This window comes from Capsicum annuum, chromosome 2 (assembly GCF_002878395.1).
Source record: "Capsicum annuum cultivar UCD-10X-F1 chromosome 2, UCD10Xv1.1, whole genome shotgun sequence".
Classification (NCBI taxonomy): Eukaryota; Viridiplantae; Streptophyta; class Magnoliopsida; order Solanales; family Solanaceae; genus Capsicum; species Capsicum annuum.
Genome location: NC_061112.1, coordinates 116,783,279 through 116,798,226, shown reverse-complemented (window position 1 = coordinate 116,798,226; position 14,948 = coordinate 116,783,279). Strand labels below are relative to the sequence as shown.

The 14,948-nt window shown below is 36.1% G+C and overlaps 1 long non-coding RNA gene across 1 annotated transcript; it reads left to right on the top strand.

Annotated features, from left to right (window-relative positions):
* The first annotated feature begins 12,992 nt into the window (after nucleotides 1-12,992).
* On the top strand, nucleotides 12,993-14,942 carry LOC124895962. The gene is made up of 3 exons (XR_007052245.1): nucleotides 12,993-13,181; nucleotides 13,265-13,336; nucleotides 14,522-14,942. It is a non-coding gene; the product is annotated as an uncharacterized LOC124895962 (long non-coding RNA).
* Nucleotides 14,943-14,948: the final 6 nt, after the last annotated feature.

The window sequence follows — 14,948 nt, the reverse complement described above, 5'->3', positions numbered from 1 at the left end:
TAAAAAAAGGCATATATATTTGGTTTGGATTTGGTCTATCAAGCTATGAAGAAGGTTAAGGTTATTCAGGATAGGCTTAAGGATGCCCAAAGTCGCCAAAAGTCCAATGCAGATGTTAGGCATGGAGACTTGGAGTTTGAGGTTGGGGATAAGGTGTTCCTCAAGGTATCTCACGTAAAGACAGTAATGCGGTTTGGCAAAAGGGGTAAGCTCAGTCCTTGGTATGTTGGACCGTATGAGATTTTACGGATGATTGATAATATTGTTTATGAATTGGAGTTGCCTTCTAGTTTGAACTCCATTCATCCAGTATTTTATGTTTCCATATTGAGGAAGTGTCTTGGTGATCCTTCTTCGGTTGTTTATTTAGATTGATTGGATATCACAGACTCTCTATCTTATGAAGAGGTTTTGATGGAGATATTGGATCAGAAGGTTCGTCGATTACGTACCAAGAAAGTGGCTTCAGTTAAGGTTCTATGGTGGAACCGCAACGCGGAAGAAGCTAAATGGGAAGTAGAGGAGGACATGAAGTCTAAGTATCCGTATTTGTTCTCGGCTTCGAATATTCATGTGGAAGGTACATTTCTTAATGAATAATTTGATAATGCAAATGATTCTACTTGATTTCCTTGCATCTTTGTTTAAAGTAAGAGTAGAGACATCTAAGGGGTGTAAGTAATGTTTGCGCTACCTACTCCGTCATTTGGGAACGAATATTCCTAGTGGGGGAGACTGAAACACCCTAGTTTCTGGAACTTAGAAAATTTCCTTGATTTCTGGTCTCTGGACAGGGTACGACTAGGGGAAACGAGTTACACACTCGGTTACAGTTCGTATGGTTCAGTAGTATGCTGACCAGTGTTAGTTGGTGGGATGGACATTGGTTTATGGAATGGGTACGACTTAGGTGTACGAGTCATATTAATGGGTACAGATTATTTGGTTCCTTAACTTAGTTAAAACGGGGTTACTTGGGTTGGATATGAGTACGAGTGGCTCACCTGGAGCTGTAAGTTAGGGTACAAGTTGTACTATAGACTTGTATAGAAAATAGTGTTCAAACCTTATGTGATTCTATCTTGCCAGGGATAAGGATAAAGGGTACAATCGTATGTTGTTTATACGACTTGGGAAGGATGAGTCTTATACTGGATAATGTTTGGTCCAAGGGTTTAGGTTTGGGATACAAGTAGTGGGTACCACTCTTATCGAAGGGTATGACTCATGAGGGCCAGTCATACCCCTGTGCAGGATTTGTAAGGAGTTTAAGTGAGGGCAATCTAAACATTTTTTCACTTATCCTAATCAAGTTCCACGACATATAGGGCACTTGGAAGGTTATTTATCCTATTATTTTATTCCTTAGCACTTAGAAACTCTTCCTAAACACTATAATTCTCTCAAAATCTTTTGGGCAAGAAAGCTAGAGTTTTATCCTTAACTCTTAATTCGTGGCTTGTGTTGGTGATTTCTTTCTGTCTACTTCTCAATTAAGGCATGTATCTCTTCTCTCATTGTTAATTCTAACTAAAGGCATGGTTTTACATAATTTTTTTAGGGTTTTATGGTTGTATGATTTTGGTTTTAAAATATAATTTGGGGGTTTTTGTTATGAATGATTGGTAATAGTTTTCCATGGTTTAATTTATGTTTTATGTTCTTCAATGGTGGTTTTGGATAATTGGATTGCATGGGAATGTTTTAATGGTAATTGGAAAGGGTTTTGGATATATTATACCCCCAATATGTTTGACAAAATGCTTATAAAGATGCGTTCATTGCATAGCTTACCTTTTAATGGAACTCTTGCTTATTTTCAAATTTGGTTAAGGAATTTTGCATAGTTTAAATGGTTTGGAATGGTAAATGGCTAAATGGTTGTTCTTGCGGGATACATGGAGTTCCCCAAGAGGTTTAATATAATAATTGGAAGGGCACTTGAAAGTCCCCTTAAACCTATAAATGGTTGGCTATGGATAATACTTGAAAGAAAGGGTTGGTATGACAATACCAATATTAATGGCCTTCGTTAATAATTGGATAATAGTTTGGTCATTTGGAAATGATTTTAATTGGGTATTAAAGGGAAAGGTGTAGCTAAGCCATAGAAGGTGGAGGTCCTGCGAGGACCGAAACTGGAAACTCATTTTTGCCGATTTAAGTTTGGTCTTGATGACCGTGTGCATGATGTCACACTTTATTTTAGGGGATGTACTAGTCATCCCAGGGTATCTTCTCTAGTCATGCGTCTACATTTATAGGGCCCTTTCAGCAGGAGGAGTTGAACCCATATAACCCGTGGGTGGTTTAGGACGGCAAAAGCTACACAACCCAGGTAATCATTTTAATGGCATGCTAAACACAATTACCTTTCCCGGCATAGTTATATATATGTATGGTTGTGTGCATTATGGATGATTTTACTTTGTTTTATAAATGAAATTATTTTATCCTTATCCCGAGATCATGTTAGCATTCACCTGCTCACCCATCTACTGGTGGTCGTATACCCAAATTATATAGGATCCGGTCTTTCTTGTCCTCCTACATAGTGATTAACTCGGGATAGCAGTTTGGATTGAAGTGGTGAGCTTTCATCTTTCTGGAAGGCTCCATTTCATGTCATGGATATTTTTAGATACTTTAATTTTATTTTGGACATTGGTTTTAGCTATGGTTGAGGGAATATCCCAACTAAATTTTATTACTCTTTTGGTTAGAGGATTTATGGTACTTCTATGGGTTGGAATAGACGGGATCAGTACTGATGTCGGCCTTGGAATTGGAATAAGCTGGGAGGCTGCCATCATCACACATAATTTCTCACTGTTCCATCATATTTCAATTTAGGACTAAATCATATTAGGTTTTAGAACTTATTTGGCTATCTGGTTTATGACCCTTGTTTTGGTAATTAGTTTGGCTTGGTATGTTTGGACTATTGGTATGGGATTGTTGGACTCAGTTGAGGTGGTCACGATCGTGATCCCATCCCAGAGTCTTGATAGGAACAAAAACTCTATCTTGTTATATGTTCAAAATTCAGCCGACTCAGGGAAGGAGACTTTAGGTTGGGTTGGATAACGGGGATTGTCTCCGGTCTTAGTCAAACTTGAGATGCCTATTACGACAAGGCCCGAGGGTCAGTTTGTGTTATATACAGTTCATCCAGGTTTGACAAAGATTTATCATGATGTGAATAAGATCTATTGGTGGAACAATATGAAGAAAGATGTGGCTAATTTCATTACAAAATATATAGTTTGTCAGAAAGTCAAGGTTGATCATTTGAGACTGGGTGGTTTGTCTAAATATATAGAGTTTCCCATGTGGAAGTGGGAGGTAATCAATATGGATTTTGTTACAGGTCCTCCGTGGTCTCATAATCTATATGATTTGATTTGGGTCATTGTAGATAAGATGACTGAGTCTACTCACTTCTTTCCCATGAGGACTACTTACTCTAGAGAGGATTATGCTAAGTTATTCATTGAGGAGATAGTGGGATAGGATGGAGCATCTGTGTCCTTTATTTTAGATTGAGATACACAATTTTCTTCTCACTTCTGCCATTTGTTTCAGAAAGGTTTGGGGACTAAGGTGAATCTTAGCACCGCCTTCCACTTTTAAATGGATGGACAATCAAAATATACTATTCAGACCTTGGAGGACATGCTAAGGTCTTGTGTGTTTAAGGAAAGTTGGATATGCCACTTACCTCTTATTGAATTCCTGTATAATAATAATTACCACTCTAGAATTGGAATGGCTCCTTTTGAGGCTCTTTATGGTAGGAGGTATAGGTCTCCTATTGGGTGGTTTGAGATTAGTGAGACTAGATTGTTTGGTCGTTGTTACTTGGTTCACCAAACCTAGTAGAAGGCAAAGATAATTAGAGAAAGACTTAAGACTGCGCAAAGTATCCAAAAGACTTACACGGATGTAAGGCGAAGGGAGTTGGAGTTTGTGGTTGATGATTGGGTGTTTTTGAAAGTTTCTCCTATGAAAAGAGTGATGAGGTTTGACAAGAAGGGAAATCTAAGTCCTCATTATGTTGATTTGTATCAGATTTTGAGAAGAGTTAGGAAGGTTGATTATAAATTAGATTTGCCTACAAATTTGGGTTCTATTCATTCGGTTCTCCATATGTCAATATTGAAGAAGTGGGTGGGTGATATTTCTTAGAGTTCCTTTGGAAGATTTTGGCATTTCGTATCTCTTGTCTTATGAGAAAGTCTCGGTTGAGAATTTTGATAGGCAAGTCCGTAGATTGAGGACTAAAGATGTGGTTTTAGTAAAGGTTCTTTGGAGGAATCAAAAGGTGGAAGAAGCCACTTGGGAAGCCAAAAAGGACATAAAGTCCAAATATCCGTTCTTGTTTCCTGTAGTAGATGAAAGTGTTGAGGTATGGTTTTCTTTTTTTTTGTCACTTTTCAAACTTGTACATAGTTTTATGGTTGCATTCTTCCTTGTGTTAGTGCTAATGGATACCTTAACTCCTTATTCAAGGATGAATAATCCTAGGGGAAGAGGGTAATGTAATACCCTAAGTTTTGAACTCTGATTTTTTCTCAATAATTATGCTTGCTTCTCAGGGGATGACTCAAGCGACGAGTTTTGAAGAATCATCACGAGTAGTATAGAGCTGGTCGTGATCTAACCAGTAAGGTTTCCCTAAGTTTATTTCATGGTCACGGTTGGGATCATATAAGTCATAAGGTAATGTCGTGAGTAGTGGTGAGGGACTCATGACCTTAATAGTGAGATAGACCAAGGATGTTGTCTTGGTAACGACTAGACTCCACGAGTCGTAGGGTAAGGTCATGAATTATAGGGTGGGACTTGTGACCAAACCAGTAAGGAAGCCCTGAGTTCGTACCCAGGCTACGAGTCTTGGTGACAACTCATGATCACTGATCATGAGTCGTGATGTGACCCATAGCTACTGAAGATAATTTTTCCTGCATTTTAATTAGGAGCACTTTGGTCCTTTTTCCTCATCCCCAATTAGAACCCACGACCTTAAAACACCTAAGGGGCCTTATTTTCCTTACTTATCAAATTATAAACACTCTTTTCTCTCTCAAATTTCCAAGTCAGACCAAAGCTAGCGTTTCTAAGGGTTGGTCATCTAGGGCTCAAAGTGTGGTTTCTTCTCTAAATTATTGATGTTTTCAGGTATGTATCTCTTCCCTAACTTGATTTTTTATAATACCATGTGTTCAATCATTATGTGAATTTAATTGTTGGGTTTTGAATAATGGGTTGAGGATTTTGGATGATTAATACTTGTTTGGTTTTTTCATGGTTTTGAAATTGTTATTCATACTTTATCTCATAGTCTTGGAACTAAATTTGTGCATGGGTATTGTGAAAGGAAGGGAGTCGTGGCATTCCCCTAAAATTATTTAAATTGGTTCAAAATTGGTATTAACCACAACCCGCTCTATAAATTAGTTTTGGAACATGGAAACATGCATGATTTAACCTACTTTTGAAATATGACATTTTCTAAAAGGTTAATGAAACAAAAATGATTTTGGAAAGGCCTTGGTGGCCATGGTTTGATTTTAAATGGTTTTATAAGGTCTTGGCGACCGTGGTATGGTTTTTAAATTGGAACTTGGGGATCGTGGATTCCCCCAGGTTGATGGATAACTGGAATGGCATAATTCTATAATCTTTCAAGCATATTGGTATGACGATACCATCGGGTGATGCCTTAATAGATGATTCCTTGATTAAATAAAAGGGTTTATATGTATATTGTAACACCCTGCATTTTTAGGCCAGAATTCTAACCATCATTCCTACATGTATAAGCTTTAATCCAAATGATTACCATGTGAATATAAGTTTCATGATCATTATCCTAGTGTATGAAGTGCTTTCTAAGTGAAAAATGTTCATAGGAAAACAATTAGAGCAAAGTTGAGCTAAGAGCCTTCGACTCAGCCAAGTTTTGGTAATCAATTCTAGGAGGGTCAACTTTGAATGAGTATAACTTTTGACATAGGTGGAATTTTTCATCTCAAGACCCACCAAATTATAGACAATTGAATTAGTTTTCCAACGATACCAATTTGGCCTTAATCCGATACCCAAGTAAAAAGTCACATCCATGCAAAGGTCGTGCATCGTATGACAATCTCAAAAAGTCACTGGAAAGAGTGTGTGATTGGCCATGTAACGCCTACTTGGAAGGTGTGCATTGGTCATGCGACGCCCACCTGGAGGATATGTGATTGGTTGTGTGTTGCATGGTGATTGCATAGTACCAAAAGTGCTCCGTTGTGACTTAAATCAAGGGCGTTGAAGTCCTTCCACATCCATAAACCATCCCTAATCACTCCAAAACAAATTGAGGGAGTTTTAAACACAGTAACTCTACTCTCTTAACCCTAAACAATCAGTATACGACTCCAAAACCCTTCCCCTTTTCTCAAGAACAAAATCCAAGTGTCATCTCTCAAGAATCAAGGAGTTGAGTTCCAAATTCAAAGTTCTCTCCAAGGATTCGTCCAATCAAGGTATGTGGGGTCCAGTCAAAGTTCTCTTCAAGAGTACATTGTCTTCTTACTATGATTATTTGCTCCTTATCCTTTTTAAGGATTATTTCATTTGGAACTGATTAGTCTACCATGCTTTATGTATGTGTAGATTTTGTCCTTTAAAACTGCAAAATAGTAGCACTTGCAACTTAGACATAAGATTAAATTTGAGTCAGTAAATGCTTGCGGCATATGACTTGAATTATCTTTTGAATGAGGATCCGATGATAATTCCTAACATATTTTATAGTTGCTTGTAATCTCCTCCTTATGTTAGGAAAACTAACATACATCCTCTATCTCTTTTTTTAGGAATACATCTTTGTGCATCATGGTATATTTATTAATTGTATACCACACATCAAAACTATTAGATGAAATAGTTGGTTCCTAACCTCGAACCAATTGAGAGGGAAGAAATAATCATAATTTATTGGTCTAATTCATGCAAGTCTTATTATATTCAACATATCGTATTTCAGACCAACACATGAAGCTTTGTTCTCATTAGCAATGGTTTAGCTATTTATTGAAGTCATTCAACGCCGAACCAGCATCATCAAGATTGTCTTGATTACACAATTTGAAAGTTATGCTTTTAACTCAATTTTATTAAGCAAGCAACTTTATGAATGTCAAACTGCAGGTTGACAATGAATGTACATGTGATCATCTTATATCGATGCATCTTAATCAATCACATGACTGGTGAACGGGCCCCTATTCGCCTTTTATACTTTTCAGATTTGAGGGATCAAATCCCAACATTAGTTGGTGTAACACCCCGTACTTTTACCTAGCTTAAATTCATCCCAAAAAATTTTAAAGACTTTATTTAAAGAAGAATAGACTTTTATACATGTGGAATTTTTAAGATTTTGACTTTTGTTTTATACGAAATTGAATAAGCTTTCCATCGATATAAAATTTGCCCAAATCCAACACCCGGTCGAAGAGTTATGGCCATTTTAGTAAGACAGTGTATCACCTGAGCCGTCAGTGCGTCGCGGAGCCAGCCAAAATGGCAATCATCAAAAACCAGTAAGCCTCCGCGATATTGGCGCATTGCGCCAAGGCTCAATTTTGGAATCGTCCTTTTTCAGTATTCTAGTGTGATCCTGGCGTATCGCGCCAAAGGAAAAATTCACAAACAGTGAGGCACCATGATGGCGCCGCGTCGCGCCATCAACCTAGTTCCCAATTGTTAGTTTCCAGTGACACGACGCGATAGCTCCACATCACGCCAGGGCCTAAAATTGAGATTTTTCAGGGATGATTTTTAAATCCGCCTAGGGGTAAGTTGGTATTTTTCAACGGCCCTAGTCAGTCTAAACACAAAATTTAAACCCTAAATACCCCATTATCTTATTATTTCTCACTTTCTCTCAAAAATTAAAATATTCTGTCTCAAAGGGGCTAAATCTTAGTTCAAGAAATCAAGAACAAGCCTAAGGATTTCCTTCAAGAAAGAATCTTCCAAGGTATGTTAGATGTTGATTCATGGGTACCTTTAACCCATAAAGTCCAAGAATCCTTTTTCAAAGTACACGAATGATGCATTTGTGATTTTCATGTTTGAATTAGATTAAATTCATATTTATAATATATCCATGATTTAAATGCAAGTTTCTTGAAATTAAATAGCATGTATAACAAATATGTGATTATCTTGATATACCCTTAAATTAATAAAGCGATTAATGTATCTATGATGTTGATTTGGTTTTCAATCCATGATTATGATAAGATTCATAAAAAATAGAATAGTATTTAGGGGGAATTATATGAATTACATGCTAAACCTTTGAATTTGCAATTATGTATTGTATTCGTGATGTTTATGTGATGACCATTAACATGTGAAATACTCATGCTCCCCAAGTATTTGATAAAATGCTTATGTTTATTGACTAGTGAAGGCATGACATATTATTATGTGATCCCATTCATGTACAAGTTAATGCATTACAAGTGTTTGATGAAATGTCTCTATGAATGAATTATGACCAAGTGAACATTGTTATATTATTCAAGATTATGTTTTGCTTTACTTATCATGCTATCGAGTCTTGGGGGTATTTAATACTCGATAATTTAGCTGTTTACCTAGAGCCAGTGTCAGTTACAGAATAGTATCAGTCATCTCACGAACAATACTCTCTGTCTGTTACAAAACTCAGTAGAACTCATTCAATTACATAACTTAGGAAAACTTAGTATGCTCAGTCTCAGTCCAGTCTAGTCCAGTATACTTAGTTCAGTGTCTTTCAGTTGGGAGTAGGATTCAGCACCGAGCTAGAGCAGAGATGATGGCTTTCCCGTCAGATAGGCAGAGTCTTTAGTATCAATCCCTATACTCTAGAATTGCTTAGCCAGCTCAGGATAAGGATTCACCCGTCAGAGTAGGCTTGATTACCTCCCAGGGGTCACCCATCAGATTAGGTTTGGCTCCACCCAGGTGACACCTACCAGTTAGGCTTGGCATCCTGGTATTCTAGTGTTAGTACCCATTGCATAGTATTATCACCCTTCCAGCTGGGGTTACAGGTTGGACCCCAATTAATTCCGAGAGAGGCATGTAGGTTAGATGATTACCTCCCACAGTTTCAGTCTCAGTTTCAGTCTTCAGTTTAGAACTTAGCTTAGTTTTACAGAATCAGGACTGTTAGATACAGTCAATTAGAATCAATTGATCAGTTATCAGAATTCAGTACTTAGCTTAAGAAAAGCTCAGTTACAGTTTATATATATATGTATATGTATAGATCACATTCTCAGTATTTACAGTATTTTCAGATTCTCCACGTACTCTCATGTTCAGTTATTTTCATTCAGTTAGTTATATCCTCATCCATATGAACCCTTGCATTCAGTCTTACCTCATCTAGCATACCAGTATATTCCCATGTACTGACACATACTTTTCTGTTCTATGATGTTTCATATCATAGGTTAGGACGCTCAGGTTCCCGACCATGTATAGTAGATTCAGATTCAGCCAGCAACAGTAGATTTAGTAGTGAGTCCTCATAATTTTAGGATATTCTATTATTTTATATTTTTAGTAGTTGTAGTAGTTCAGTAGATGAAGTTAGTTGGGGGATTGTCCCATCAACTCCACTCTTAGACAGATTCAGTTAGAGGCTTTTTTTAGACTGGATTTTCAGTCAATATTCCATTTTACAGATGTTATATTTTATTAGTATTTCAAATGTTTTGAACCTTATGGAATTTTAGCCCATTTTCCGCATTAATTACAGTATTATTATTCAGCAGATATCATTCATGGATTAGCTTGTGGTCCTTCGGGGTCGTAGGCACCGTGTAATGACTAGAGGGTAGTCCCGGGTCATTGTCCTAAGGAGTTTAAAAGTTGCGTTGAGTAGAGTCTTGTGCATGGGTGTGTAGCGCGCCACACTTTTGGACGAGAGGCTACAAGGCGTTTAGGAAAAGTTTCCCTTCTTTCAGTATTCATGTGGTGCGATTGAGCACGAGCTCAAGTAAAACTCTCAGTATAATCTGTTCTCTCCTTTTCATTTATAGAACATGTCTCCCATAAAGACTAATGAAAGGAGAACCAAAAAGCAGTCAGCACCTCAGCCCGCTCAGGTAAATCCCCAGGATGAGCTTGTCTATGTCTCTTATGCAAAATTTAGAGCTTCTTTCACTACTTAAGCCTATCCAGTAGTTGCTCAAAATAACCTATAGGCCGTTGTCTTATCTAAGCTTGGGGTTAATACTTAGCAGAGCAAGAAAGAGAAGCATAGTAAGGATGATAGAGATAGTAAAAGAGTCAGAACAACTGGTGTTAGGCCAAAGTCAGAGGGTGGTAATCGCTTCCAGTTCCATAAAAAACTCTTAGCCCCAAATCCTTCTGTAGCTAGTACACCAGTGCCAAATTTTAGAAATAACACTCAAGGTATTACGTCTGGCTCTAAGCCTCAGGGTAACCTAAAAAGAGGTCGTACCCATCCTCTTTGTTAGAAATGTAGTTGAAACCATCAGGAAGTCTACAGAGCTGGCAGTGATGTTTGTTTTGGGTGTGGAAAGCTAGGCCATAAAGTTAGAGATTGTCCTCAGAAAAGTCCTCAGGGTTAGTCCAACCGTCCTTCAGCTCAGTCCGGTCGCCCGACCCAGCAGGGTGCCACTACCAGTGCCGCCAATGGGCAATGCCCAAATAGGCTTTATGAACTTCAGTACAGACAAGATCAGGAAAGTTCTTCAAATGTAGCCACTGGTACGTTACAGATCTCCCATTTACATATTTATACCTCATCAGATCTAGGAGCTTCTTTGTCTTTTGTATCTCTTTGCATAACAGTCAATATTAAGGTCAGATCCAATCTTAACAGAACCTTTCTTAGTGCCTACCTCAGTAGGTCAACCCATTCCATCCTGGCGAGTATGCAAAAATTGCTCAGTTATAGTATTCTAGAAAATCCCTTCAGTTGATTTTAGTAATAGAGTCGTTACGTTCCAGTCTCCTTATGGACTAATCATTGAATAAATGAGTAGTACCTCAGTTTCAGTTGATCTAAGTTTGAATATCTAGATCGAGTTATTAGAAAGAAAAGCGAGAATAAATAAAATTATATAATATTAAGTAAGAATATAATTAGAAAAAAAAATAAACAAACCATAGAATACCACCAAATCAATGGTTACATTTAATTTTCATGGTTACCAAGCCATTAGATTAAACCATATCATACCATACATTCTAACAAACAATCAAAACAAACGTGTTCTCTTTATAACTATATCATACCATACCTACGATGAGAAACCACCATTTAAACAGAGGGTAAGGTAGAAATATCATTATTCCTTATTTTTGTATTTCAACTCTCGAGCACGGAATTCACGTTTATAGATTGTGTCTAGCTACAGTTCAGGAATTTCGTCTTCATTTTCATTTTCCTAATGCTTCTAAATGTTGTATAGCAGGGGAAAATTTTAATATGGATGAGACTCACCCAATAATAGTTGTGTGAGGGTTTTTTACTTTTGACGTGTGTTTTTGTGGGATCCATTATATTCCTCTTCCTTCATTTCCTCACATTTTCTTCTATTTCTTGTTTATTTTCTTTCTTTTTCTCTAACATTACTTTTTCATTTTATATTTCAATCTTCCTCATTCACTTGTATTTTTAGCTTTTATTTGTGTTTAGCCATGAAAAGTATAAATATTTTTTTAAAATATTATTTTAAAGTAAAAAATAATATTTAAAAATTGAAGTTATGTTTAATCATAAATATGAATTGCAAGTGTTTTTAAATTTTTAGGAATAACTTAAATTAGAAATAATTTTTGATAGTTTTCAAATTTCTTTTTTTTTAAAAAATATTTTCACAAAATCAAATATGCAAAAATCGTGGATTTTCACTAAGGGGTCGTTTGGTAAAAAGGATAAGAAAAATAGTTTCGAGATAAAGTTTAGGATTGATTTTATTTCATGTTTGGTATAAGGTATTACTTAATCCAATATTATTTTATTCCACCATTTGTACTAAAATGATGGGATTGCTATCCCACATAGAGGGAGGAATAAAATAATTCCATTAAATATCCTACCTTGGATGTTCTTACTTATCTCATTTGGTGTACCAAATGACCAACCCCTAAGAGAATTCAAAAAATAATTAAAAAGAATGTATACTTGAGATTTGAATTAGAACTTTAAAGTGAATTTTGAACCTCCTAAATCATTAATCCTACTCATAAAAAACTATTTAGGGGATTACAAAAAAAAGCTATATAACTATAAAGTTTGGCCAGTCACTATTTTTCATATTTCTCTTTTTTTTCCCAACTTTTTCATTTTTTTTCCCACTTTTTTGAATTTAACAACTCCTAATTAATCACAACTAACATATAATTTCTGTAATATGGCTAGGCCCGTCTGGTTGCTGCATCTATTGAAGAATTGGTATCTAGCTATTTTTTTTTCAATCCCCTAAACAATAGATTAGAGTAGGATCAGTAGTTTAGGAGGTTCAAAATTCACTTTAAAATCTTAAATTTAAATTTCAAGCATACATTTTTTTTTGAACTCTTTTAGTGAAAATCCTCATTTTTTTTCATATATGATTTTCTGAAAATATATTTTTTTTAAATTAAAATTTGAAAAATATCAAAAATTATTTTTACTTTAAGTTATTCCAAAAAATTCAAAAATACCTTCAATTTATATTTATAATTAAACACAATTTTAATTTATAAATATTACTTTTTATTCTGAAATAATTTTCTTAAAAAATATTTACACTTTTTATGGCTAAACACCTCTTAAAATAAGAGCTAAAAATATAAGTGAGAGAGAAAAATTAAAATATATCTATATAAAAAGGTAATATTAGGAAAAAAAATAGAAAATAAGTAGAATATGAATGAAAATACAAGAAAATAAGGAGAGAAACATAATGATCCCACAAAAACACGTATCAAAAACTAGAAGACCACACACAAGGTGACCTCACCCGTATTAAAATTTTCCGCATAGCAGGCTCTGTAAGCAAAAAAAAAAAAAAATGTTTTTGGGAGTTGGGTCGAAGTTCGAGTAGCGGGTGGTATTCGTATCTGACACTGAAATCCAATTTTAGGTTTGTTCAAAAATATGTATAATGGTAAGTCACAACTTTATTTTTCCCCAAATTGATTAAATGATTGCATACAAGATACTGATTATATGTGAATCCTACACATTTAGGACTCTGCAGAGCAAAAGAGAGGCCAAGAACTAGCCAAATCATCATCTTTCTACCGCAGGATATATTCAGAGGTATGCACTATCACTTAACATTAACTCAACATCCGCTCAGTGATCAATAAAGTGGTTTAGAATCATGAGGAAAAATAAAAAAAATACTCGGTGATTCTTCCCATTAGTAGAATTAGTCTTAGTCGAGGTGTACGTAGACTGGCCCGGACACCGGAGGTTATCAAAAAAAAAGTATCGTCAATCTTACGATTGGATAATATATTTTATTGCTTTTGCTTTTGGTGATGAATTTAGAAATCTGCTCATATTTCTACCTGTTTACTTTTTGTACTATCAGAAACAATGCTTTTGAAAGATTTCTTTTCTCCTATATGTATGCAGTAATTGTAGTATGTGTAGAGTATACACAAACCTTACTACTTGAAATTTAGAATGGAGAAAAGCCCCATGTTTTTTTTAACAACCATGGTGTTCGGGCCAGCTTTTTAACAACCATGGTGTTCGGGTCAGCTTACGTACTCATTAGTTCCACAGGATACCTGTTACCTCTCATGCAATAGGTATCAGGTAATTCTTTCCACTAAATTTAGGAATGATGGGTAGAAGGATTTGAACTTGAGACATCTTGATTTTCAACCCACTTCATTGACCACAAGGCCACACCCTTGGGTGCAGAAAGACCCATGTTTTGTTCTTCCATTACCGTCTTTTCTTATTTTGGAGAGGGTAGGTGGAGTTACTGCCAGAGGCAGAGCCATGATTTGAAGGTTTTGGGTTCTGGCTTCTAATATTTTCAAGGTACTAGGTTCCAGATTAATATTTCGTGCATGTTCAATGCATATTCGCCGAACCAGCATCCCACAGTCTAGCTCCGCCAATTGCCTCTAGCTGCTGCATAGCTTTTGAATTCATTTTACTGACAAAGAGATAGTTTACCCACCCAAGAGTTCCATTGATGTTAAATCTTTACCATTGTGTCCTTGGCCTTTACAGTAGCAGTGATCAGAAACAGTATCAATGAGTTTCATACATGTTGGCCTGTAGTGAAATTCCTCTGTAATTTATGATTGTGCTTGACATTGCTCGATTTCTAAATTAGAGAGATTAAATGTGAATTCTGAACTACTATACTGGTTGCATCGTTGTCTATTGCAGCCATCGATGGTATGGTTTATTCTTTGTGTGAATATGCTTTAGTTCAAATAATTTTCGGGCTTTTTTTTTTAAATGATGTTGTATCTACAGGTAGAAGAGATAGGATGGGAGCACCTTGTTAGATTTGGGGAAGATTTGAGACTTCTCAGCTTTCGCATCAAGTAAGGTCTCTTTTATCTTTCAACACAATAGTTGGGTTAAATGAGGAAGGGTAGGTTTTGGTTTAATGAACGAAGCGGGTATAGATTGCTTCCCTTGTTTGGTAGGAATTATAAGAGGAGGGAGGTTAAAATGGAGGATATCCATCCCCTCCATGTTATTTTTCTGATGTTGCAGAATTGGACGATACAACAACATACCTAGTGCAAAGTAGGGTTTGTGGAGGGTAGAGTATATGCAGACCTTACCTCCACCTCAGAGGTGATGTTGCAAAATTGGACGATAAGGAAGTAAAATAGGGGGCTATCCAACCTCTCCATGTGAGCTTTTCCAACTCATGCAGATTGGATGATAAGGA